Source organism: Pleurodeles waltl, chromosome 12, assembly GCF_031143425.1.
Source record: "Pleurodeles waltl isolate 20211129_DDA chromosome 12, aPleWal1.hap1.20221129, whole genome shotgun sequence".
Classification (NCBI taxonomy): Eukaryota; Metazoa; Chordata; class Amphibia; order Caudata; family Salamandridae; genus Pleurodeles; species Pleurodeles waltl.
This window is the reverse complement of record NC_090451.1, coordinates 215,665,752-215,691,739: the sequence shown is the minus strand read 5'-3', so window position 1 is coordinate 215,691,739 and position 25,988 is coordinate 215,665,752. Positions and strand designations below refer to the sequence as shown.

At 46.2% G+C, this 25,988-nt stretch overlaps 1 long non-coding RNA gene across 1 annotated transcript in view; it reads left to right on the top strand.

Annotated features, from left to right (window-relative positions):
* LOC138267768 (uncharacterized) overlaps positions 1–25,787 on the top strand; it is a 76,216-nt gene extending 50,429 nt beyond the window's left edge. Inside the window, exon 3 of the long non-coding RNA XR_011199867.1 lies at positions 25,671–25,787. This is a non-coding gene — a long non-coding RNA (uncharacterized lncRNA). The remainder of the gene's footprint in view (positions 1–25,670) is intronic.
* The last annotated feature ends 201 nt before the right edge of the window (positions 25,788–25,988 follow it).

Below are 25,988 nucleotides of genomic sequence, written 5' to 3'. Positions count from 1 at the left end.
AGACTGAATCATGCCAAATGCAACATATATAAAGGAATGGTGGAATATTTTGACATACAGACAACAGCAAAAGAATCTGCCCTCCATACTGAATGGTGCAAGAGAACATTTGGTTTTTCAAATATAAGTGAAGGATTTTGTTATAACTGCCTTCAGCAGAAAGCATGATTTCTGATTAATCCAGCTGCATTTTGAGTTTTATGAATGTCACTAAGAAAATGTTTATTTATCCGTTTTTTCTCTACCACCGTTGTTGCTCAGTGTATAAAGAAGCAAGGATCATGTTTTTTCCACACATTTTCTAATTGCTTTCTAGAACATAATTAACAATAAAGCATACTTATAGACTGTCCTCTTCTCTTGCTATTGCACTTCAGAGCTACGCAACTGTATACATTGGAGACACTAAGATACACCAGCTGTCTTTCATCACAACGCTGGTGTGTTGCGGTCTACGTTGTAAACAGTTATCAATCAGTTCTCGGCCTTGTGGCCAAGACCAAGCGCCGTGTTGATCTCGGCACTCTATCACCGTATGGACAGTGGTTAACATTATGGATGTACTATTAAGGAGTTGTGTTCTAAAGGCCAGTTCAAAAACAGCCGCTGAATCCTGCATTCTCGGAGTGAGTTTGCAACTGCTAAATGCGAGTCCAAAATTTGAAACCTTTTGTAGTGAAGCTGAGCTCCAGCCTCCAGCCACTAGGTGGCGGTGTTGCTTCATAGATTTAACCGACAAAAAAGGGTTACTGTAGAAAGCTGAACAACCGCAGTCTTGCAAGTTTTGAACAAGCCAAGTATGCTAGAAATTGAAGAGCCCTCTTGGAACTGTCACTGGCTAGTAAGACCCTCCAAATAATATATCCAGAGATATTCTGGAAGCTCAGGGAGAGCAAACAGCGAAATAGAAAAATCGTGACTACCAGCAATTTATAACCAGTGCCACTGGAATTAGGCGGAAGGAGAAGGGCAATTTATTCGGAAAGGTTGACTAAATTATGAGGCAAGAAAATGGAAATTATGTGGCGTACTGCGGCTCATTTTCTGAAAATATTGGCTCATTATTTTGTCGCTTTCACACATGTAAACTGTATCTTGGCAAAGGTTTCACCTCATTAGTATTCTCCTGACACTCATATACAACAGTAAACCACACAAATGTGACCAGTCAGACTTTGCAGATGACCTTACACTGCGCTGGAACAAGTGTTGCTACGATTTTATTAACTTTTGAACAGTTTGCGCTTGAATCAAAAAAAAAAATGAAAATGAGGCAGACGCTGGATTATGTGGCAGCTGCTGGATTATGAGGCAAATGTTGCAGTTTCATAATTATGCGAAAAACGCTGAACCACCTCAATCGCAATAGTTCCAGAGGCCCTGCCTATAGCACACAAAATCTATAAAATACTACAGAGATGAGAGAAGCAAGCAAGAACAGCCAGGTATAACAAAACCAAAACAGGTAAAATGTCAATATTGAAAACCACAATTAAATGCATTCATTCTGAAGTCAAAACCATCTTTTTTATATTTCTTTCCAAATATTTTGGCACACGAGTGGCTCTTTCCCAGTTCTCACACATCACCTTGAAACTGCATCACCTCTATTCTCCATGTAGGTCTCAACCCAGCCATCTCAACTACACAGTGCACAAGGGCCCCCAACAGGCACATCGTGCTTAGCTTATTGACTGCCACCCCACTAGAGTAGCCTTTGTCCCACTACCCACTACACAGCCACCAACCACCATTTACCATCACTGGTGGCGGATGGGGAAGAGGGGTGTTTGATTTTTGTATATGAAATGAGTCTGAAGAGGGCAGATTCAGTCACTCTAGGAAGGCCAGTAGACAGTGTTGACCTGGTGAAACAAAGAAATATCACTGTCAGTCAAAGAATGTGTTTATTTAGACCATGGTCTTTTAAACAATCCAATAAATATATATGGTTAAAGAGAAAACATTTTAAAATCCCACACAGCAAATTAAATTTATTTATTAAACAGATCGTATTATAGTGTTAAAACTACACAATTACTACCTAAAAGATTATTTCACCTGCAATAAAAATCTTCCTGTTGCACAGGTCGCATCCAGGTACCTCATAGCCATTGAAAATCATCTTACCCATGCTCTTAATATTCTGTGTTTGAAAAGGATTGGCCGTAACAATGCTTTATGCATGGGCAGTAGCTTGAGCCAGTCCAGTAAAACAGCTAAACAATCACACTTTACATTTAAACTGTGTTAGAAATGGGGTTTCTGGTTGGCTAGGGTATGCACCTCAACCAGGCAGCACCCTCCACTCTAGTCAGGGTAAGGGAGTTACACACCCAAGATAACCCCTGCTTACCCCCTTGGTAGCTTGGCCAGAACAGTGAGGTTTATCCAAGAGGCAATGTGTAAAGCGTTTGCACAACACACACACACCCCAGTGACACAATAAATACACCACAAAAGAGACCCCACACAAGATGACATGAAAATAAATTGTATTGCATATAAACTGATAATTACTTTGCCATGTAGGCAATTGTCAAACCATCATAGTGCAATAAGATGGAGGCTTATAGGTTGCACGCGTCATGACAAACCACCTTCCCTATGTACACAGTGCAGATCCTGTAATATACTTGTTATCCTATCATGGCTAAGGAAACAACATGTAATCTAACATCAGGTCATGGAATGTAGCATAAACACTGAGGACATAAAATACAATCGTGAAATGAAGTACGTAGAGGAATCCCCCAAAACACCTTCCACACGAAAGCCACAGCACACTTGCACTCCTTTTACAGATTACACAGCATGTTAAAGCTCTAAACGTATAGGAATCACCTAAAAATACCTTCTACTGAAAGGCCACAGCACATCTACACTCCTTTTCCAAATGGTACGGTACCTAAACACCCACAACATTGGGCGCAAGAGCCCCTGCGCTCCTACTACTTTAGTTACAGTAATAGAGGGCTTGGCAGGAATGGGGCCTCCGTGGAGGATTCCTTCCCGTCCCACAAAACACTACTCTGTGTCTCCCCCAACAGGTAAGCCATCAGAGGAAGGCACACAGATTTTCCCTGTCGGTGGGGAGGCCTTGCTAGGTCCCCCGCGTAGGAAATAATAAAAAGGCCGTTGGAGACACTGCCGGTTCCCCACCAGGGGACATATAGGGGGTCATTCTGACCCCGGCGGTCATGGACCGCCGGGGTCGGTGGTAGCACCGCCAACAGGCTGGCGGTGCTCCGCCGGGCATTCTGACCGTGGCGGTACAGCCGCGGCCAGAAACGGAAAGTCGGCGGTGTACCGCCGACTTTCCGCTGCCCATGGGAATCCGCCATGGGGATTCCGACCCCCTCACCGCCATCCTGTTCCTGGCGGTTCCGCCCGCCAGGAACAGGATGGCGGTGAGGGGTGTCGTGGGGCCCCCGTAAGAGGGCCCCACTTTGTATTTCAGTGTCTGCTTTGCAGACACTGAAATACGCGACGGGTGCCACTGCACCCGTCGCACATCCTCCACTCCGCCGGCTCCATTCGGAGCCGGCATCCTCATGGAGGGGTGTTTCCCACTGGGCTGGCGGGCAGCCTTTTGGCGGTCGCCCGCCAGCCCAGTGGGAAACCCAGAATACCCGCGGCGGTCTTTTGACCGCGCAGCAGTATTCTGGCGGTTCCCTCCAGGCGGGCGGCTCCCGCCGCCCGCCGGGGTCAGAATGACCCCCATAATCCTCCCAAAGCGAGCATCCTGGCTCGAGGGCTTCTCTCATACGGCACGCTACACTCTGCCACACCAGCGAGCATCTTGGACACCCATGCCCACTACAGCAAGGCACCCGGCAAGGTGCGTGAGATCCCCGGAGTACGGCTTCATTTGCCCTGGGCTGCCGACTTTGAAGGGGATTCCTGCTTGTGCCCCGGGGGCACCAGATTGTGCGTGCTTCAATCGCTCTTACCGGATGATTTGTAGCTGCTGCCAGATTCTGCCTTCTTCCCGGCCCCTCCTAAAGGTGTATGGCCTCACAGGGTCACAGCTCTCACCATGCGTTAAGGTCACAAGAAGGTAGCGTGCTGCACATGCTAATCATGGTTCCAAACTCTGATCCCAGGCATAGTAAAGTGCTTCATATGCGCTGGGAAGACAGCAATGAGGTGCTCCACTACAAAATAAAGCGTTCAACAGGGACTATAGCTGCAGGGCCATGGACTGCAATGGAACCACAGAAATCCTAAGGTGCCCCCTGGGAGATCACTAGGGGTACGGAGAAGCAGAGAACAAGCATCAGGCCAGCACATCAGGGTCCTTAGGGTGAAATGACAGTCCCTCTGGTGACCCAGCAGGCCACAGCTCAGCACAACTAGCAGGTCAGTACTAATGGCGGTTCCTCCTAGCAGCATAACAGTTCCTTCTGGCTGTGTGCACAACCAGCAGCATCTGGTTACAAGTCCACACAGTGTCCAAAGGCATGGGTTACAACCCCTGCACCTAAACTCAATATGTCTTTGATATAGGGGGCATTTCAAAAGAACCTTAGAAGTTCACAGCACCCCATTTCAACCCCAGCCCTGGCTCCGGATATTAGTAGGGGGTAAACCAGCTCTTTGTAACAGGGCAGGACACAGCTTATAAAAATGAGAATTCCTAATTCTAGCCTATGAGAGGAGTAGGCCTCACAGGAAGTGAGAAACCAATAGGCTGTTTGTCACTACTAGGACATGTCACACAATTAAGGTACATGACCTACCTTTTACCTACACAGCACCCAGCCCATAGGGCTACCTAGGGCCTACCTTAGGGGTGACCTATATGTAGAAATAGGGGAGTATCTGATAGAGACTTTTAGTTGCAGGTTCCTTACCTTAGAATTTCCCCCAGGCATCAGACTGGATCCGGAGATTTTTCTTCGAGCAGTACACTGGCGTGCCGTCAGGTGGTGTCGGTCGACTCCTCGTCCGTCGTTGCATCGTGGTCGCCATGATGACGTCACAGTCATATATACAAATGCAACCTTATATTGCTTGTCAGGGAATGTTGCAGGCCGACAAAGTACATGTGTAAGAAATGTTATTATTAGTTGTGAAGGATGTGAGTCCTTCACAAGCAATAAGATCCTAATTGTATTTTTAATGAGAACCAAGTACCCCAATGGTGCACATGACACTCTAAAGATAGCAAAGCTGATCAGTCAAAGGCCTACTCAGGGAAGGTGGTGTGAGCTAGTAAACCCTACACACTGATATGCAACAACAGTCAAATTGTCCTGTCAGTGCTTTTTCTTTTGAAAAGGAAAAATACTTTTATTACACACACAACTAAATACTACACATTAAATTACCAATATATATATAGGCCTTGAGAAATCTACTCGCCCACTTGCTATGGCGAGTTAGATTTCATCAGGATGAGCTATTTTTAGAGCCTACTCGCCCGTTCTGGTGAGCTGAAAAATAACAGGTGTTCTGTTCACTCATAAAGTGAATGAGCCAAAAATATGCCTTTACATCTTGTTTTTATCTTGGCACATTTGCTCTGCATTCAGAGACAGAGGCCTCCAAAGGGCACTTTTGTTTGAGAGCTGGATTCATACTGGTCTCTGCGCCAGACCTGTTTTGTACCTGGGCTCCGGGTGCTCACTCGTACTTGGGGGACATCTTCCTCAGTACTTCCAAAGTGAATCAGCAGAATACACTCTTGGGACCAATTGCCTTTAGGCTTCTTAAAGAACACCTTTGTGGCAGCAGAGTCAAGGCTCAGTCCACAGAAGTCCCAAGGAATCCCTCTATGGTAAACCAACAAGTTCCCCCAACTGTTCCTCTGGGGGCATAAAGGGGACAGCGCTACTCGCCCCGAAGAGACCCATCCTAATCCTGGTGGGTCAGCTGGAGTCAAAGACCCAAAATCCATCCATGGAGGACTTCAGGTGGCTTCTCGTTCCAGCTGAGCATTCTTTCACTGTCGTTGCTCCCAAGTGTCTTCTCTTCTGTCTCTCCGTTATGTAGGGTTTTTTAAATGGGGTGCAAAGATGTAGAAGCCAGGCACTTCTGGCCAGTCCTATGATGCCACATCATCACTCCACCCCTGTCCCAATCCTCCTACACAGTATTCTGGGACAATCCAATATGATACGTTAAAGATTTCTGTTGATAGAGCGTCGTTGAGAGACTTAGCTTTGCTTCTAGGTGACACAGGTGTTTGATCTCTTCCCACCAAACTTTAAAGGCAAGCCTCTCCTGTATTGGCTCCAGAGGTCTGGCTCTCTTCCTTTGTTCCAGTGGGCCTGGACAGTCTCATCCCAGGTGTCTTGTGACAAAAATAACTACCAAGTGCAGATTTCCTCCCCACCCCTTCTTTTCTGAGGATGGGGGTCATGCACTGTTGACAAAGGCCTGGAATGTGATCCTGAGCTGGGTCGGCGAGCATGGCCAATGTTAACGTGCCATATGGAATGTAGATATGGTGTTAGGGTAATCTACAATTTAGATGCATATTTTACTCCCAGATTTGTAGTTCACTAAACCCGGCTGTCCTAATTGGAGCAAAACTAGACTTTAGGGCAGATTTTGCCTAAAATGTGTACTATCGTGTAAGCACCACAGCTCTTCAGTAAGTGATACAGACCTAAACTACGGATGTCTTCTACATTATAAGGTCTACCCCTGCTCAGTACTGTTCTTTGAAGTGTCCTGGGCTGGGCAAGACTGTAGTCTCCCAAGCACTGCCCGCATACACGTTTGCTTGCATGTTGACATGTAACCAGCCCAGAGCCTCCTACCATAGCTGCGCAGCAGTTGCCTTACCTTAAAAGGCGGACACTGATGGTTAGCACTCAGTCCATTTACTATGAATTTACCACAAACGAGGCTCTGGTGGTGAGGTTTTCTCATGGTAAAAGTCCAAACACAGGGTAGTCAAAGGCAAAGCATCTTGGGGGACTAAATGGGCAGAACCAATTTGCTACAATATGTAAATGGCATTGAATTATGAATATTGAATACATGGTTGCGTTACTGTAAATGAAACTATGTGCAGGTCACTACCTGACTGGTTTGGGGCGAGTGCTCACCCTATAGTCCCGTGGCCGGAGCTGCAGAAGAAGTAACTGTGGCCATTGGAATAAAATAAGGTGTGAACCCTAATGTTGTGGGTCTTAAGATAGGGTCAGGGTGAGGGTCTTCTGGAAGAGACAGGGTCCAAGGTTCTATGCAAATGTACATCAACTATGCCTGTTAGACTGACAAATCTTCTCAAATAGTCTGATTCTCCATGTGTTATGATTGAATAATTGTAGTCAGATCCATTAGGGTAACTCTGTGGGTCCATGTCACTCAGGTGATGTGAAATACATGCACCAGTTTGTCTGTCAAACAAAACACGCAACCATTAAACTGTACCCCTAAATCCTGGCACTGCTGACATCACTACCTCCAGGTTAGAGTCCCCTATATATGTAGAACCAGCCAAAGGAGAAGTTTGTTGCAAACACTCTGGCTCCTAGTTACAGTTTGTTTTGCTCCGTTTGTATTCCCTGCTTATTTCTCTTCCTTTTTGTAGGATACACATATTGCTCCAGTGTTGGTGTCTTCTCTGTCTTGTTTTTTCCTTTGACCTTTTTTGCCATCACCATTTCATCCATCAGCAGTGGTTTCTTTCTATAGGCTCTTGTCTGCTGCTGGTAGCCTAAAACCTGTCAGTACAGTGGCTGCAGAAAGGAATTGTTGCTTCCTCTTAGTCAAGACCTCACACATCTGGAGAAGTTTGTCCTGACAAGCTCATGGCAAGAGTTCTCTGTCTAAAATGGTGTAACTGATTTCAGAAGATGTTCAAGCTCTCTAAAATAATATGCAAGAAGGTACCTTTCACCAGTCTTAGGGTAATTCTTTGGCAGAACAGTCTCTGTAGCAAAGAAGAAGGCATCCATTTCTATTACGAAGAATAGATTCCAATAAGGATGTCTTAGAATGGAGCAGTTTGTAAATACTTCCATGTGGGTTTCAAATGGCGTATCTTGTTTGCTACTAAACTAAAAGGAAAGCACTTTTTAGGTAAGCTTCAAAACACATGTACAGCCTCTGTAAAATCCTGCATAAAATGCCTATAGAAATTCGAGTCTTTTCGGATTGGGAGCCAGTCATGTACCGCCTTAATCTTCTCCTTATCCACATTTATTCCTGAGAGATTGGAACCTCAGGAACACAGCTTTCTGCTCTTCAAACAGACACTTCTCCAGCTTTGCAAAAAGTGAATGTTCGATGGCATGTGTAGCTGCAGATACACATGCTGTGCACATCCCGCCATCTGGTGTTGGGCTCGGAGTGTTACAAGTTGTTTTTCTTCGAAGAAGTCTTTTCGAGTCACGAGACCGAGGGACTCCTCCCATTTCGACTCCATTGCGCATGGGCGTCGACTCCATCTTAGATTGTTTTTTTTCCGCCATCGGGTTCGGACGTGTTCCTTTTCACTCCGTGTTTCGGGTCGGAAAGTTAGTTAGAATCTCGGAAAATCGTCGGTATTGTTTGCGTTCGGTATCGTGTTAGTTACAACAGATCGACACCGAATTGAGAAGAGCTCCGGTGGCCCTTCGGGGTTTTTCGATTCCCGTCGGGGCCTGGTCGGCCCGGCCACGTGTCTCTTCAAGGCGGATGGAACGGACCCCATTCCGCTTCTGTCCAAAATGCCATAGCAAGTATCCATATACAGATCAACACCTGGTCTGTAACTTGTGTTTGTCACCGGAACACAGGGAGGATACTTGTGAGGCCTGTCGAGCGTTTCGGTCGAGGAAGACACTCAGGGACCGAAGAGCAAGAAGACTGCAAATGGCGTCGGCGCAGTCAGGACAAGGGTGTTTCGAGGAGGAAGAAGAAACATTCTCCATCCAGGATTCGGACTCGGAGGAGGTCGATCCCGAAGAAACGCCGAAAACCGTGAGTAAGACGTCGAAACAAAAAACTCACGAAAAGACTGCCAAAGCCCAGGGGACGCCACCGCCAACAGGCCATGGCTTAACCCGAAAAGTAGGTGACCGTCCATCGGCACCGAAAAAGGGCAAGCTGGTGTCGAAGTCATCCGACTCCGGTCGAGATACAGGCATGCAGCAATCTCGGACCCGAGAGAGTGGCTCCGAAAAGATTCGGCACCAAGACAGCGGCACCGAAGTTGGTCGGCAACGAGAGGGCACGACGCCGAAAAGCAAAAAGATTTTGTCGGAGCCGAAAAAAGCGGCAGAAAAGGTTTCGGTGCCGAAACATCCAGCATCCGAACCGAAAATTAGTTCCTATTTAGAGGAACAAGGACTGTCCTCTCAAATGAAGACACACAGATTTGAAGAGGAATTACAAACAATAGAGCCAGATCACACGCAAAGGCGGCTCTTTATTCAAAAAGATACAGGGAAGAACAGCACTCTTCCCCCAATCAGAATGAAACGAAAACTTGCCTTCCAAAACAAGGACAAGGACAAACAGCCACAAGCAAAAGTGGCTAAACAAGTAACACCACCACCATCCCCACATCACTCTCCACAACTATCACCGGTAGCCACTCCACCAATGATGCAATCCCCAACACATACGGGGATGAGTCAAGATGACCCTGATGCATGGGACCTTTACGACGCACCAGTGTCAGACAATAGTCCTCAGTGCTATCCAGCAAGACCCTCGCCACCTGAGGATAGTACAGGCTACATTCAAGTGGTATCAAGGGCAGCAGCATTTCACAATGTCGGCCTTCACTCAGAACCCATTGAAGATGACTTCCTTTTTAATACACTGTCGTCTACGCACAGTCAATATCAAAGTCTGCCAATGTTGCCCGGAATGCTAAAACACTCCAAACAGGTGTTTAAAGAGCCTGTCAAAGGGAGAGCCATTACTCCAAGAGTAGATAAAAAATATAAACCGCCACCAACAGACCCATTGTACATCACACAACAGCTATCACCAGACTCTGTTGTAGTTGGAGCAGCGCGCAAAAGAGCCAACTCTCATACCTCAGGAGACGCGCCATCTCCAGATAAAGAGAGTAGAAAATTCGACGCGGCAGGCAAAAGGGTGGCGGCACAGGCAGCAAACCAGTGGCGTATTGCAAATTCGCAAGCTTTGCTAGCCAGATATGATAGGGCCCATGGGGACGAGATGCAACACCTTATTGAACACTTGCCAAAGGAGTTTCAAAAAAGAGCGCAGCAAGTGGTCGAAGAGGGACAAAATATCTCCAATTTATCAAATTCGATCAGCAATGGATGCTGCAGACACAGCTGCTAGAACTGTCAACACAGCAGTAACGATAAGGAGGCATGCATGGCTGCGTACATCAGGATTTAAACCAGAAATACAGCAAGCTGTGCTGAATATGCCATTCAACGGACAGCAGTTGTTTGGGCCGGAAGTGGACACTGCAATTGAAAAACTTAAAAAAGACACTGACACGGCCAAAGCCATGGGCGCCCTCTACTCCCCACAGAGCAGAGGCACATTTCGGAAAACACAATTTCGAGGGGGGTTTCGAGGGCAAACCACAGAAGCCACAACCTCACAAACAAAGCCCACTTACCAAAGCCAGTATCAGCGGGGAGGTTTTCGGGGACAATATAGAGGAGGACAGTTTCAAAGAAACAGAGGAAAGTTCCAAAGTCCCAAAACTCCTCAAAACAAACAGTGACTTCAAGGTCACAAATCCCCAACACATAACACCTGTGGGGGGGAGACTAAACAAGTTTTACACACATTGGGAGGAAATAACAACAGACACTTGGGTCTTAGCAATTATCCAGCATGGTTATTGCATAGAATTTCTCAAATTCCCTCCAAACGTCCCACCGAAAACACACAATATGTCAAAACAACCTATAGATCTTCTAGGACTAGAAGTTCAGGCATTGCTACAGAAAGAAGCAATAGAATTAGTACCAAAAGATCAATTAAACACAGGAGTTTACTTACTGTACTTCCTGATACCCAAAAAGGACAAGAGCCTGAGACCGATACTAGATCTCAGAACATTAAATACCTACATCAAATCAGACCCTTTTCACATGGTTACTCTACAAGACGTAATCCCACTGCTCAAACAACAAGACTACATGACAACACTAGACCTAAAGGATGCATATTTCCATATACCAATACATCCTTCACACAGAAAGTACCTAAGGTTTGTATTCCAAGGGATACATTACCAATTCAAAGTGTTGCCATTCGGAATAACAACTGCGCCAAGGGTTTTTACAAAATGCCTGGCAGTAGTAGCTGCACATATCAGAAGGCAGCAAATACATGTGTTCCCATACCTAGACGATTGGTTAATCAAAACCAATACGATAAAACGGTGTTCACAACACACAAAATATGTCATAGAAACCCTACACAAACTAGGTTTCTCAATCAACTACGCAAAGTCACACCTGCAGCCGTGCCAAACACAGCAATACTTGGGAGCAACAATCAACACAGCAAAAGGGATTGCTACTCCAAGTCCACAAAGAATACAAGCATTTCACAATGTGATACAAACCTTGTATCCAAAACAAAAAGTATAAGTCAAAATAATACTGAAACTACTAGGTATGATGTCCTCATGCATAGCCATTGTCCCAAATGCAAGGTTACACATGCGGCCCTTACAACAGTGCCTAGCATCACAATGGTCACAAGCACAGGGTCAGCTTCTAGATCTGGTGTTGATAGACCTCCAAACATACATCTCGCTTCAATGGTGGAACAGTATAAATTTAAACCAAGGGCGGCCTTTCCAAGACCCAGTGCCACAATACGTGATAACAACAGATGCTTCCATGACAGGGTGGGGAGCACACCTCAATCAACACAGCATCCAAGGACAATGGAACATGCAGCAAAAACAGTTACACATAAATCACCTAGAACTGTTAGCGGTATTTCTAGCGCTGAAAGCATTTCAACCCATGATAACCCACAAATACATTCTTGTCAAAACAGACAACATGACAACAATGTACTACCTAAACAAACAAGGAGGGACACACTCAACACAGTTGTGTCTCCTAACACAGAAAATATGGCATTGGGCGATTCACAACCACATTCGCCTAATAGCACAATTTATTCCAGGAATTCAGAATCAGTTAGCAGACAATCTCTCACGGGATCACCAACAAATCCACGAATGGGAGATTCACCCCCAAATACTGAACACTTACTTCCAAATTTGGGGAACACCACAAATAGATCTATTTGCAACGAAGGAAAACTCAAAGTGCCAAAACTTCGCATCCAGGTACCCACAACATCAGTCTCGGGGCAATGCGCTATGGATTAACTGGTCAGGGATATTTGCTTACGCTTTTCCCCCTCTCCCACTCCTTCCATATCTAGTAAACAAGTTGAGTCAAAACAAACTCAAACTCATACTAATAGCACCAACATGGGCAAGGCAACCTTGGTACACCACACTACTAGACCTGTCAGTAGTACCTCATGTCAAACTACCAAACAGACCAGATCTGTTAACACAACACAAACAACATATCAGGCATCCAAATCCAGCATCGCTGAATCTAGCAATTTGGCTCCTGAAATCCTAGAATTCGGACACTTACACCTCACACAAGAATGTATGGAGGTCCTAAAACAGGCTAGAAAGCCTACCACTAGACACTGCTATGCAAATAAATGGAAAAGATTTGTCTTTCTGATGGATACAACTACCTGTGGATTCCTCACCTCATGAATACTCCCATGGCGCCAGCATTCGACGGAAATCTTCTTACTAGTCTCTGCACGTCGACGAGGACGTCACTGTCTCGCACGCGACGCCGTCTGACGTCATACAGGCAATAAGAGGTCCTCGGCGACGTGCGGACGTCAGTTCCCTTTTTTCCGTGCATTCGAAACGGTTATCTTCGAGGGAGCAACTGTTACTCTTGCGGTTACAGTGTATATCTTGCTGCGTACTCTTTCTCTGTGGAAATAATGTCGCAGAGAAAGTCTGGATTTAAGCCTTGTCGTGAGTGCGGAGGCAAGATGTCTGAGACGGATCCTCATTCCGATTGCCTTTGGTGTTTGAGCTCCGACCACGACGTCTCGACTTGTGATTCATGTCAGCACATGAATCCGAAGGCCCTTAAAGAACGTGAGGCGAAGCTGTTTATGGCCAAGTCAAAGGAGAAGCATCACAAGAAGTCTTCTCCAAGACATCGGCGTCATCGAGACTCCCGGCGCCGTAGAGAATCTCGGCGTCATTCAAGGGAGGCTCGTTCCAGGTCTCCGGATCGGCGCCGAAAGACATGGGAGGTCAGCCCCACGGTGACGCCGCATCCTTCGACGCCGTTGCCCTCTCCGGCGTCACCAACTTCGCCTGGACAGGCGTCGGTGATTGAGGTATTGGAGCCTCAAGTTTTTTCTCCGGCGCAGACGCCGAGGCCGGCGTCGGGGTCGCCTCCGAGACAGGCACCCCAGTATCCGGCTTTTCCCACCCCTGGAGCCGATAGTTCCGCATTCTTGAATGCGATGTATGCCATCTTCCAACAGATGGCTCCAGGGGGTGCTCCGGCTGGGCCTTTGGCCTTTTCTTTGGGTGATCCTGCGCCTCTTCGGCCGGCACCCTTTATGCCTTTTCTCCCGTTTGGGAACGTGGGCTCGGCGCCAGTGTCGGCGCCGGTGGCCGCTCCGGTGGCTTCGGAGGGATTGGCCCCAGGGATTTCCATCCCGTCGACGTCGAGATTTCGGCCTGTGACTCCGGTGGGTCCATCTGTTTCAGCTGCTCTTCAGTCGGCGCCGAAGTTACCCGTGGCGCCGGATGCGGCGTCGGTGGCTTCGGAAGATCGGCGCCGATCTCCGACTTCGGCGGAGGCATTGTCGACTCCGCGGATTGAGCAACGACTGCATTCAAGGAGGCGTGCTCTCCGGGTACTAGAAGAGCAGGAGTACCAACGAGCCCTAGAGGAAGGAGAGCTAGAGGACTCGGGTGATGGGCTGCGTGGACTGGAGTCGGCCAGTGGGCTGGACACTTCCCCTGAGTGGGACCTTTCGTCCCCGGGGGAATATACTGAGGAAGCTGCTTCCTTTCATACAGTGGTACGGAAGGCAGCTAGTTTTTTGGACCTGCCTTTGCCGGTGGTGGAGGCAAAACAAAACCTTTTGACGGAGGTGTTGCATCCGGCCTCAGCCGCGGCGGAGCCTCTGTTACCTTTTAATGACGCTCTGCTGGATCCGGTTTTAGAGGTGTGGAAGAGGCCGGCATCTTCCCCAGCAGTTCACAGAGCCGTGGCCAGGAGGTATCGGACGGCTCCAACTGATCCTGGTTTCCTATCTAGGCACCCTACGCCGGAGAGCTTGGTAGTGCAGGCCTCCTGTTCGTCCAAGTCAGCGCCTGGTTCTTTCCCGACGGTGCCTGGGGACAGAGACTCAAAAAAGCTAGAGGCGCAGTCGAAGAAGTTTTTTCGTCCTGCAGTCTGGCGTTAAAAGCCACTAATGCGACCTGTATCCTGGGGAGGTATATTCATGCTCTGATGGATGACATCTCCTCTTCGTTTACAGAGCTTCCCCAGGGTCTTTTGGATCTTGTCTCTGATGCCCAGGCTGCTGCGACCCAAATTATCCAGACGGGACTGGATACCACCGACTCGGTAGCCAGAGCAATGGGCACAACTGTGGTGGAAAGGAGACAGGCCTGGCTCTGTAACTCGGGCTTTTCGGCAGATGTACAGTCCACATTGTTGGATCTCCCGTTTGATGGGGACAAACTGTTTGGGGCTAAGGCTGATTCGGCCTTGGAACGTTTTAAGGAGAGCAGGGCCACGGCTAAGTCGTTGGGACTCCAAGCTCCTTCTTCCACGGCCTCTTCCAGATTCTTCAGGAGGTTTCGTGGATTTGGGCGTGGCTCTTCCTCCTCTTCCTTTCGGGGAAGATATCAGCAACCTGCCTCTTCCCATCCCTATAGATCTTTTAGGGGGAGGGGTAGGGTCCGCACCAGGGGAGCCTCTCAGCAGCACTCTGCCTCTTCCTCATCCTCTGGCGGGGTGCAGCAGGGGAAGCAGCCTTAGGCTTCCACCATTTCCCACTCACTCCTCTCCTGTAGGGGGAAGATTACAGCATTTTCTCACCAAATGGGAGACTGTTACGTCGGACACTTGGGTTCTCAGTGTTGTGGGAAAAGGCTACACCCTTCCCTTTCGGGAGTTTCCGCCCCTCATCCCGCCCCGCCCTTCGTTTTGTTCACAAGAACACCTCCTGTTGCTAGAACAGGAGGTAGAAGTCCTCCTTTTAAAGGGCGCGGTGGAGTTGGTCCCGGAGCAGGAAAGGGGTCAAGGAGTTTACTCAAGGTATTTCCTGATTCCCAAGAAGGATGGTCGTTTGAGACCAATTCTGGACCTGAGGATCTTGAATTGGTTCCTCAAGCAGGAAAAGTTCAAGATGCTGACCCTAGCACAGGTGCTTTTGGCGTTGAACATGGAAGACTGGATGGTGTCTGTCGACTTGCAGGATGCTTACTTTCATATCCCGATACTCAAGTCACACAGGAAGTATCTCCGGTTTGTGGTGGGATCGCAACACTACCAGTTTGCGGTCCTTCCGTTTGGTCTTACTTCAGCACCTCGAGTCTTCACGAAGGTGATGTCGGTGGTTGCGGCAGAGCTCAGAAGGAAGGGGATAGCAGTATTCCCTTACTTGGACGATTGGTTGATCAAAGCCAAGTCCCCGGAGCTTGTGTTGCGTCATCTGCAGTCAACAACCCAGTTGTTGTTCGACCTAGGCTTTTCGGTGAACGAGCCCAAATCTCACCTGGAGCCCTCTCAGCGCCTCCTGTTCATAGGGGCAGTACTGGATACAACATTGGGTCGGGCCTTTCCTCCGCCTCAGCGGATTCAAGATATTCAGGATTTGGTTCCAATGTTTCGAAATGGAGCGGTAGTTCCAGTCCTCAAGGTCCTTCGTCTGCTCGGTCTTTTTGCCTCCTGCATTCTGTTGGTCACGCATGCTCGCTGGCACATGAGGGCTCTTCAGTGGTGCCTCCGAAGGCAGTGGTCTCAACACAGAGGGGATCTAGAGGGTACTGTCAAGATCTCCAGAGATGCTGCTGTGGATTTGAAGTGGTGGATTGCAAGCAACAATCTTTCACAAGGAAAGCCGTTCCAGCAGTCGCCACCAGTGGCCACAGTCATAACGGATGCTTCCACTCTAGGGTGGGGAGCTCATCTGGGGGATCTGGAGATCAAAGGTCTTTGGTCTCCAGAGGAACAGATTTTTCACATCAATCTGTTAGAGTTACGGGCTGTACGTCTGGCTCTCAAGGCCTTCCTCCCTTCCCTTCGTGGTCAGTCGGTACAGGTCCTAACGGACAATACTACCACGATGTGGTACATAAACAAGCAGGGAGGAGTGGGGTCGTACCTTCTCTGCAGAGAAGCTCTTCGACTATGGTCCTGGGCAAAGGACCATCGGATTTGCTTGATAGCAAACCATCTGGCCGGAGTCTTGAACGTGCGTGCGGACAGTCTCAGTCGCCACTTCTCGGCAGACCACGAGTGGCGTCTCCATCCAGATCAAGTCCGTTTAATCTTCCAGAAGTGGGGGTTTCCTCGGGTAGATCTGTTCGCCACTCGAGAGAACGCGCATTGTCCGTTGTTCTGCAGCCTTCAGTATCCGATGCAGGAAGCGTTGGGGGACGCGTTTCAAATGACCTGGTGCGGCCAGTTGCTTTACGCGTTTCCTCCCATACCCTTGATTCCTCGAGTATTGAGGAAGATTCGCCAAGACCGGGCTCTAGTAATCTTAATAGCTCCGGATTGGCCAAGGAGGGTGTGGTACTCCGACCTTCTCCAACTCTCAACATTCCCGCCGCTCCGTCTCCCTTTCAGGGCAGACCTCCTCTCACAGTCGCAGAGGCAGGTTCTACACCCCAACCTCCAGAGTCTGCACCTACATGCCTGGAGATTGAACGGGGCAACCTGAGTTCCTTCTCTCTCCCGCCTGAGGTAGTGGATGTTATATTAGCGGCCAGGCGACACTCCACTAAATCTATCTACGCTAATAGGTGGTCTAAATTTGTTGCGTGGTGTGGAGAGAGGCAGATTGATCCTTTACATGCTCATCTATCGGACGTTTTGTCTTTTGCTCTATCTCTGGCGCAGAAAAGTTGTGCAGTGGCTACCATTAAAGGTTATTTATCGGCCTTGTCAGCCTTCATATGTCTTCCAGACCAACCATCTTTATTTAAATCCCCTATTGTTATCAGATTCTTGAAAGGTCTTCTAAATCAATATCCTCCAAAGCCATTCGTTATGCCGCAATGGGATTTGTCCTTAGTCCTGACTTTCCTTATGGGGTCCCCTTTTGAACCTATGCATTCTTGCCCCTTGAGGTATTTGGTTTTAAAAACAGTCTTCCTGATAGCTATAACATCAGCAAGGAGAGTGAGTGAGTTGCAGGCCTTATCAGTAAAACCCCCTTATACAACTTTTTATGGGGATAAGGTGGTGTTGAGGACCAAGGCTGCTTTCCTCCCGAAGGTTGTTTCACCCTTCCATTTGGCTCAGGCAATTACTTTGTCCACGTTCTATCCTCCGCCTCATCCTTCCAAAGAGGAAGAAAGACTGCACCATCTGGACCCAAAGAGAGCGTTGAGCTTCTTTATCGATAGAACAAAGGATTTCAGGCTGGAGGATCAGCTGTTTATTGGATACGTGGGCAAGAGGAGAGGAAAGGCAGTCCACAAGAGAACACTATCCAGGTGGGTTGTTCTTTGCATTAAAATATGTTACTCTTTGGCAAAGAAGGATCCTCCTGAGGGCATTAGAGCTCATTCCACCAGAGCTAAGTCGGCCACTTCGGCCTTAGCCAGAGGTGTTCCTGTGGTCGACATCTGCAAGGCCGCAACTTGGTCGTCCCTTCACACTTTTGCAAAACATTACTGTTTAGATTCTGAGGTTAGAAGGGACGGCCATTTTGCACGGTCAGTGCTGCAGGATTTCTTGGTTTGACCATTTAGGCACCCACCGCCGGGCGTGGTACTGCTTTGGGACTCTATTCATGAGGTGAGGAATCCACAGGTAGTTGTATCCATCAGAAGAACGAGTTACTTACCTTCGGTAACGACTTTTCTGGTGGATACATTAGCTACCTGTGGATTCCTCACGGTCCCACCCGCCTCCCCGTTGCCTTTATGGTCTTGCCAAGTAATCCTTGAGTGCGCTCCTCTTGGTCTTTGAGGGTGCAATAGATGTATATATATAATATATTTATATATATATAGGTATATGTGTATATATCTTTATGTATATACTTGGTGTGTGTATATATTTTAAAAGAGAGAGTTTTATATATATATATATATATATATATATATATATATATATATATATATATATGTACATAAAAAGATTTACAGTTATTCATACAATGTGGTGTATTTTTACAATATAATGGATGTTGCTTTGTTCTTTCATTGCATTGCCTGGTTGTTCTCATGCACGTAAAAAATGATTGGTACTGACGTCCGCACGTCGTCGAGGACCTCTTATTGCCTGTATGACGTCAGACGGCGTCGCGTGCGAGACAGTGACGTCCTCGTCGACGTGCAGAGACTAGTAAGAAGATTTCCGTCGAATGCTGGCGCCATGGGAGTATTCATGAGGTGAGGAATCCACAGGTAGCTAATGTATCCACCAGAAAAGTCGTTACCGAAGGTAAGTAACTCGTTCATTACTGCCATAATAATCAAATTCAACCCTTACACGCATCTACAAAAGATATAGTAGGATACTTACTACATCTGCAAAAAGCAAAACTAGCTTTCTCTTCCATAAAAATACATCTTGCTATAATTTCAGCTTACCTGCAAATTACGCACTCAACTTCATTATTCAGGATACCAGTCATAAAAGTGTTTATGGAAGGCCTAAAGAGAATTATACCACCAAGAACGACACCAGTTCCTTCATGGAACCTCAACATTGTCTTAACACGACTCATGGGCCCACCTTTTGAGCCCATGCACTCTTGTGAAATGCAATACTTAACGTGGAAAGTTGCATTTTTAATTGTCGTCACATCTCTAAGAAGAGTGAGTGAAATTCAAGCGTTTACCATTCAAGAACCATTTATTCAAATACACAAAAATAAAGTTGTTCTACGAACAAATCCCAACTTTTTACCAAAAGTAATCTCACCGTTCCACTTGAATCAAACGGTAGAATTACCAGTGTTCTTCCCACAGCCAGATTCTGTAGCTGAAAGAGCACTACATACATTAGACATCAAAAGAGCACTAATGTACTACATTGACAGAACAAAACTAATTCAAAAGACAAAACAACTATTTATCGCCTTTCAAAAACCTCATACAGGAAATCCAATTTCAAAACAAGGCATTGCTAGATGGATAGTTAAGTGCATTCAAACCTGATATCTTAAAGCTAAAAGAGAACTGCCTATTACACCAAAGGCACACTCAACCAGAAAGAAAGGTGCTACCATGGCCTTTCTAGGTAATATTCCAATGAATGAAATATGTAAGGCAGCCACATGGTCTACGCCTCATACATTTACCAAGCACTACTGTGTAGATGTGCTAACTGCACAACAAGCAACAGTAGCTCAAGCTGTACTAAGAACATTATTCCAAACTACTTCAACTCCTACAGGCTGAACCACCGCTTTTGGGGAGATAACTGCTTACTAGTCTATGCACAGCATGTGTATCTGCAGCTACACATGCCATCGAACGGAAAATGTCACTTACCCAGTGTACATCTGTTTGTGGCATTAGTCGCTGCAGATTCACATGCGCCCACCCGCCTCCCCGGGAGCCTGTAGCCGTTTAGAAGTAGATCTTAAACATTTGTACATTTGTAAATAGATTACTTGAAACTTTATTATGTACATACGTATTCACTCCATTGCATGGGCACTATTACTAGCATACACAACTCCTACCTCACCCTCTGCGGGGAAAACAATCTAAGATGAAGTCGACGGCCATGCGAGATGGAGTCGAAATGGGAGGAGTCCCTCGGTCTCGTGACTCGAAAAGACTTCTTCGAAGAAAAACAACTTGTAACACTCTGAGCCCAACACCAGATGGCGGGATGTGCACAGCATGTGAATCTGCAGCGACTAATGCCACGAACAGATGTACACTGGGTAAGTGACATTTTCCTTTCTATTTCTTCCTTGTCCTGTTGTAATGCTGTCTGTGTTTAACCACTGACTCCATTTTGTACTTAGCTTAGCTTAAAACGCCAGCATTTTTCTGCACACAGCTTGTTAACGTGTTTTCACTTCTTCACCAAGGACGGGAACATAACATGAGTGGAGTAGTAGAGACAAGGATCATTATTATCCTGCTGCTGTGATTATTTGAAAATTGCACATTTGTTGGCGCATTTGAAATAAAAGCTCACATTATTCTTTTTGTTTATGAAACTTGGGAAGTGCCTTAATAAATTCATTACTCAGAGTAAGAGTGATGCATTATTTGCATTCCTTTCACTTTGTTCCTTTCGGTTTGAAGTAAAGCAGAACAAATTGCCGTAGTGGGCAGGGTGAGGGGAGAAGTTTGAAGACTGTAAAATGTAAAAGTGAAAAATGTTTGGCAAGAAGTCAAAAGCAGTTTTCACCAGCAGTTTCTCAGGTTGCACATAACCTTCCCAGATGGGAGAAAGAACCTTATGATGTTCTGGTAAACAAATGGGATTGGGGTGCTGGTTTGTATGAGGGCTGGGACGAATGTCAGCGAGGCTGAACCTAAAAATGTTTTAATGTGTTTACAGAAAGTACTTCTTGAACAGGGTCCTGATTTATCTATTTTAGGCCGAAGAGGCTTGTTTTTAGCTATCTGCTTATAGAAAAATGCATGAAAAATGTAAGTAGCTGGAACAAGAAAACCAGCAATTAGAGAGGCAGTTGATTGAAACAAAAATAATGTAACCATGCTGTCTTGTCAGAATAAGTTATTGCAAATAAGGCCGATACGTATCAGTCTGCTGTAAAAAAGGCAGCTGTCAAAGTCACTCAAAACAGGTATGAAAAACTAAGGGGTAAAATCAATAAAAAGCAAGTTCATTTAGCTATCACTAAAACAAGATTAGACTGGGACCCCAAAAAATGGAATATGAACATTTGGGAGAGTACTGATATTTCAAATTCCAGTGATGAAGAAGTTAGAAAAGGTGGCGGCCAGTTTGAGCCAGATGAGCCAAAAATGGTTCGCGCACACCCAATATTCAGACGAAAAATACAGGACACTCCACAGAATCCGGCAGGAATTGAGATGCACTCTCTAGAAGATTACACCCATCAAGAAGATAATGATATTATAGACAGATTCAAGCAGAGAGCTGGATAAACATTACTCACATGGATGGTGCGGTTATTTGACACAGGAGCCTCTGGAGTAATGTTAGATAGAAGAGACAATTCTAAGTTTTGTGCTCTTAGCACTGACCCCATAACACAGGGGCAGTTCAGGAGTTATCGGGATAACCAACAGATCACCCTACTGCAGCTAGCAGTTTTGGGGTGCAATCATAAGTATCCTACAGAACTGTATTGGCCACCAAAGGACAAGCCCTGGTACACTTTGAGAGATGCAATGCAGATTATTAAGGAGGAGGGAAGGAAAACTGCTGTTTTCCTGAGTAATGCTCACCATCTGTTTGACGGAACGCCCTCTGTATCAGTGCGGTATAAAATCATCCACCTTGCTCCTAAAGCCTACAAGCAAGTAATAATGAATCTTAATTAATCAGACAGGGCAGGCAATGAAAGATTTACAAGAGGCAGTCTGCGAGTTGGGAGAGCTGAGAGACTGGAACAAACCAGAGAGAGCCTCAAGATCTGATGGTCACACAGATAATAGAGTATTGAGGAGAGATGTTTATGGCATTACTGAAGTATGGTGTCAACAAGGAGCAGATTGGTGGAATAGAAACTAAAAGCTTGTGGGAGACGTACCGTAAAGAGAGGGTTGGACCGGAAGGAAGGTAGCAGAAAGGTTAACAAGCAAGATAATAAAAGAGTGAATCAGGACCAGCCACAGACGCAGGAGGATGGAAAAGAAAGGGGGAAAATGTTTTCTTCACGAGGGAAAGAGGAGGAAGATTTGGACAGCGAGTGGTTAACTGCTAAGAGCAGGGAAGGAAAGGAATCTGCTCGCAGATATCAAAGCATGTATTTAGAACTGACTTGGGCAAAAGTGACAGGTTTTGAATCAGATTAGGAAACAGGCCAAGCTCTGGAATGGGCTTGTAGAAAGAACAGACCCCATGCTGATTTAGAAATACTCTGGAAACACAAAAATGTTCAAAGGGTCCGGGCATCAGACGACACCAGAGCGGAGGCCTCTTTAATTTATGGAAATCCCAAAAAGTTTACAGGTCAGCACTACACCATTACAGAGTTGGGTGGAAAACAAACTCCTGCCGTGCAGACTACTGTTCAAACAAAAATAGAAAGAACACCAGAAAGAGAATATACTGTTTTGATTGTGCCCCTCCTGGAATATAAACTGGTAATCGACATTCTAAAGGGTACCTGGATGATAGTTGTTATCAATTTGGATCAAGGAAACACATTTCAGTGGCAGCAACGAGGGTGGGTCATTTGAAGATACCCCCGTGAAGATGCACCCAGCAACCAAGGTAATTTGTTTGAAACAGTACTGTTTTCCAGGAGGGCATGAGGAACTAAGACTGTACAAGAAATGATTGAGGCTGGAGTGATAACTCCAATCACCACTGAATGGAATAATCTTCTGTGTCCCGTTCGTCGACCTGATGGGCGCTTAGAATGGCGGTTGATTACCGCGAGCTGAGTAAACATACACCCCCTTTGAGGACCCCAGTCCCCGACACCATCACTTTGATTGAAAGAGTACAGAAACATAAAGGGACATGGCATGCAACCATTGATATTGCCAGTGCTTTCTTTTCTATACCATTGACCCCTGAGTGTCAAGAGCAATTTGCTTTCTCACATTGTGGCAGACAATTTAAGATGTTATCTTTGCCTACAGGGTATATACATAGCCACCCTCTGTTAATGGCTGGTGGCAGTACACCTGGATGAAGTGTCTGTCATTACAGGAGTGCAATTAACTCACTACATTGATGTTGTGATTCAGGGAGAGACACAAGAACAGGTGCAGACTCAGTTGGAGCATGTTGTGGAACTCTTGCAGAGTAAAGAGTGGATGATTAATCCAGACAAAACACAGAGGCCCTCTCAAAATGTGAAGTTTTTAGGAATTCAGTGGCATTAGGGACATAGAGAGATGTTGCCGTAGGCAAAACAAAAGATCTTATAATTTGCCACTCCCCGCACTAAGCAGGAGACTTGGCGATTCATTGGATTGTTTGTATTTTGGAGAAAGCATATCCCTCACTCGAGTCAGATTTTGGCCCCTTTGTACAAAGTGACACGAAAAAAACATGAGCTTGAATGGGGTAAACAGCAGTAGTGTGCGTTTGACTTGGCAAAGGAGGCGATGCAACAGGCTTTAGACTTATGGCCAGTCCATGAAGGAGACATTGAGTTGCAAGTAACTGTTCAAGGGCAATATGCAAATTGGAGCATATGGCAAAAACAAGGAAGAACGAGGGTACCCTTGGGTTTCTGGACTAAAAAGCTACCTGATGCTGGAGAGTGATATACCCCCTTTGGGAAAAAGTAACATGCTTGTTACTGGGCTCTAGTGGATACTGAGCAAATGACCCTAGGTCATAATGTGATTTTGAGACCCGAGATTCCAATAATGCTGTGGGTGATGAGTTACCCTAAAACTCACAGCAGAGGACATGTACAAGAAGCTAGTATCATATGTTGGAAATGGTACATACAGGACAGGGCTCGAGTCGGTCCAGCAGGGACAGCCGATCTACATGAACAGTGCAGGAGGTACCACAAATAAGAGTCACCAGTGAGATGGGGTGAGCTATTTGTATCTGTGTCCCCTGAGGATAGAAACCATGTATGGTTTACTGATGGTTCAGCCAAGTATGTGGGGGTCAAAAGACATTGGAAAGCAGTGTCATATAACCCAGTCACCAAGAAGTTGTTATCTACTACAGGAGAAGGGAAGAGTAGTCAATATGCAGAATTGTACTCTGTGTATCAGGCACTGAAACAAGAATTTCCTGGGACTTGTCAAATTTATACTGATTCTTGGTCTACTGCCAATAGGTTAGCCACCTGGCTTCCCACAGGGCATGCACCTAACTGGCAAATACATTCTAAGTATGTGTGGGCCAAAGAGTTGTGGCCAGAAATTTGGGAAATGCTAGAGCAAAGTACTGTTATTGTGTATCATGTACATGCCCACTGTCCCACTGATTCACTACAACGGTGGTTTAGTGCCCTTGCAGATGACAAAGCCAAAATCTCAGAGGCAGAAGGGGTGACACAGGATTAAGACTTGGTGGAGATGGCTAAGTGGGCGCACCAAAAATGTGAACATCTGGGAGAGAAAGCCACTTACATGTGGGCAGAGATTAAAGGGATGCACATTCCCTAGACTTGTTAAAAACTGTGATCATGCAATGTCCTACTTGTCAACACACACAACAGAGATCTGTCCTGCAAGCAGTCAAAGGTCAGCTGCGGAAAGGGAAATTACTGGGGCAGATATGGCAAATTGATTACATTGGGCCACTACCAACTAGTCACGGGTGTCAATACGCTTGCACAGTAGTGGACCCTTATTTTGGTTATCTGATTGCCGCCCCTTGCAAACGTGCCACCCAACATAACACCATAAAGACTCTGGAGTTGTTAATGTTACGTTACGGAGTCCCACTTCCAAGTGTTGAGCGACAACGGTTCGCATTTCAAAGGATAATTGGTACAACACTATTGTTTACAACACAATATTGAGTGGATTTATCACATTCCATATTACCCACAAGCTGCAGGACTGATTGAAAGAATGAATGACTTGCTGAAAGCCCAATTACGAAACTATCAAATGGAACTTTGAAAAACTGGAGAGAGCATTTAAATGAAGCCCTCCAAATGTTGAATAACAGACCACTGACAAATGCATAGACTCTGCTAATGTGGATGTTAACCCCAGTATTACAGATACAACCTCATGTAGCGACCAACACCATCATGTATTGAGAAGTAAAACCAGGAGCCTTAGCTCCTTGCCAAGCCACCCCAGAATCTGTAGGTCTTGATCTACATGCCTTAAGAGCTTTTACATTGAAAACGAGAAACATGGCACTCTGTGAAACAGGTGTTGGAATACAGATTCCCCCGGAGCATTTTGGATTGATAGCTCCCAGATCTGAGTTGGCACTCAAAGGAATTCAGGTCTTGGGGGAGTTATCGATGCAGACTACCAAGGAGAAATCAAAACTATTCTCTTGAATTGCGGAGACACTGACTTGATAATACAATCTGGAGACCGCATTGCTCAGATTGTGATTATCCCAGTATATGGAGGAATAGTGAAAAAGGGGACTGCCCCAGTCCTTCTTACAGTGTGTGGGGAGGGAGGTTTTGGTTCACCTAACAAAAACCCTGGTGATAAGGTGTGAGTACAATCCGCAAATCATCCTCCAGAACCAGCAGAAATCATCGCAAGGGGCAATGTCAATATATTGTTAGTCATGAAACTAGGACATGAAAAGTGGGAGTAGATACCAGCTGACAAATGTTATTTGCTAGAATGATCATACTTTTTTCTTTTATAGATCATACTACAAAGTGTCTGTGTGCTAGCTGTGCTACGTGGTCTCCCTTCGGACGTGTGCATGTGGGGTCGGGAGAGTCTGAAAGCCCCCAGCTCTGAAATGATTGATCAACCACACCGATCAACACCTTTACTGCACTTGACCGAAAATGTTTGGACACATCTGGCACGGGTCGTACTCAACAGGTCGGACTTTTGTATGACTCCCATGCTAAAGTACAGTGGATGTTATATCCACCTGTCTGGTGGCCATACCAATGTCTGCAAAAGTTTTACTCAAGATTTTCAATGTCACTAACAAAGATGGATATGTACAAGA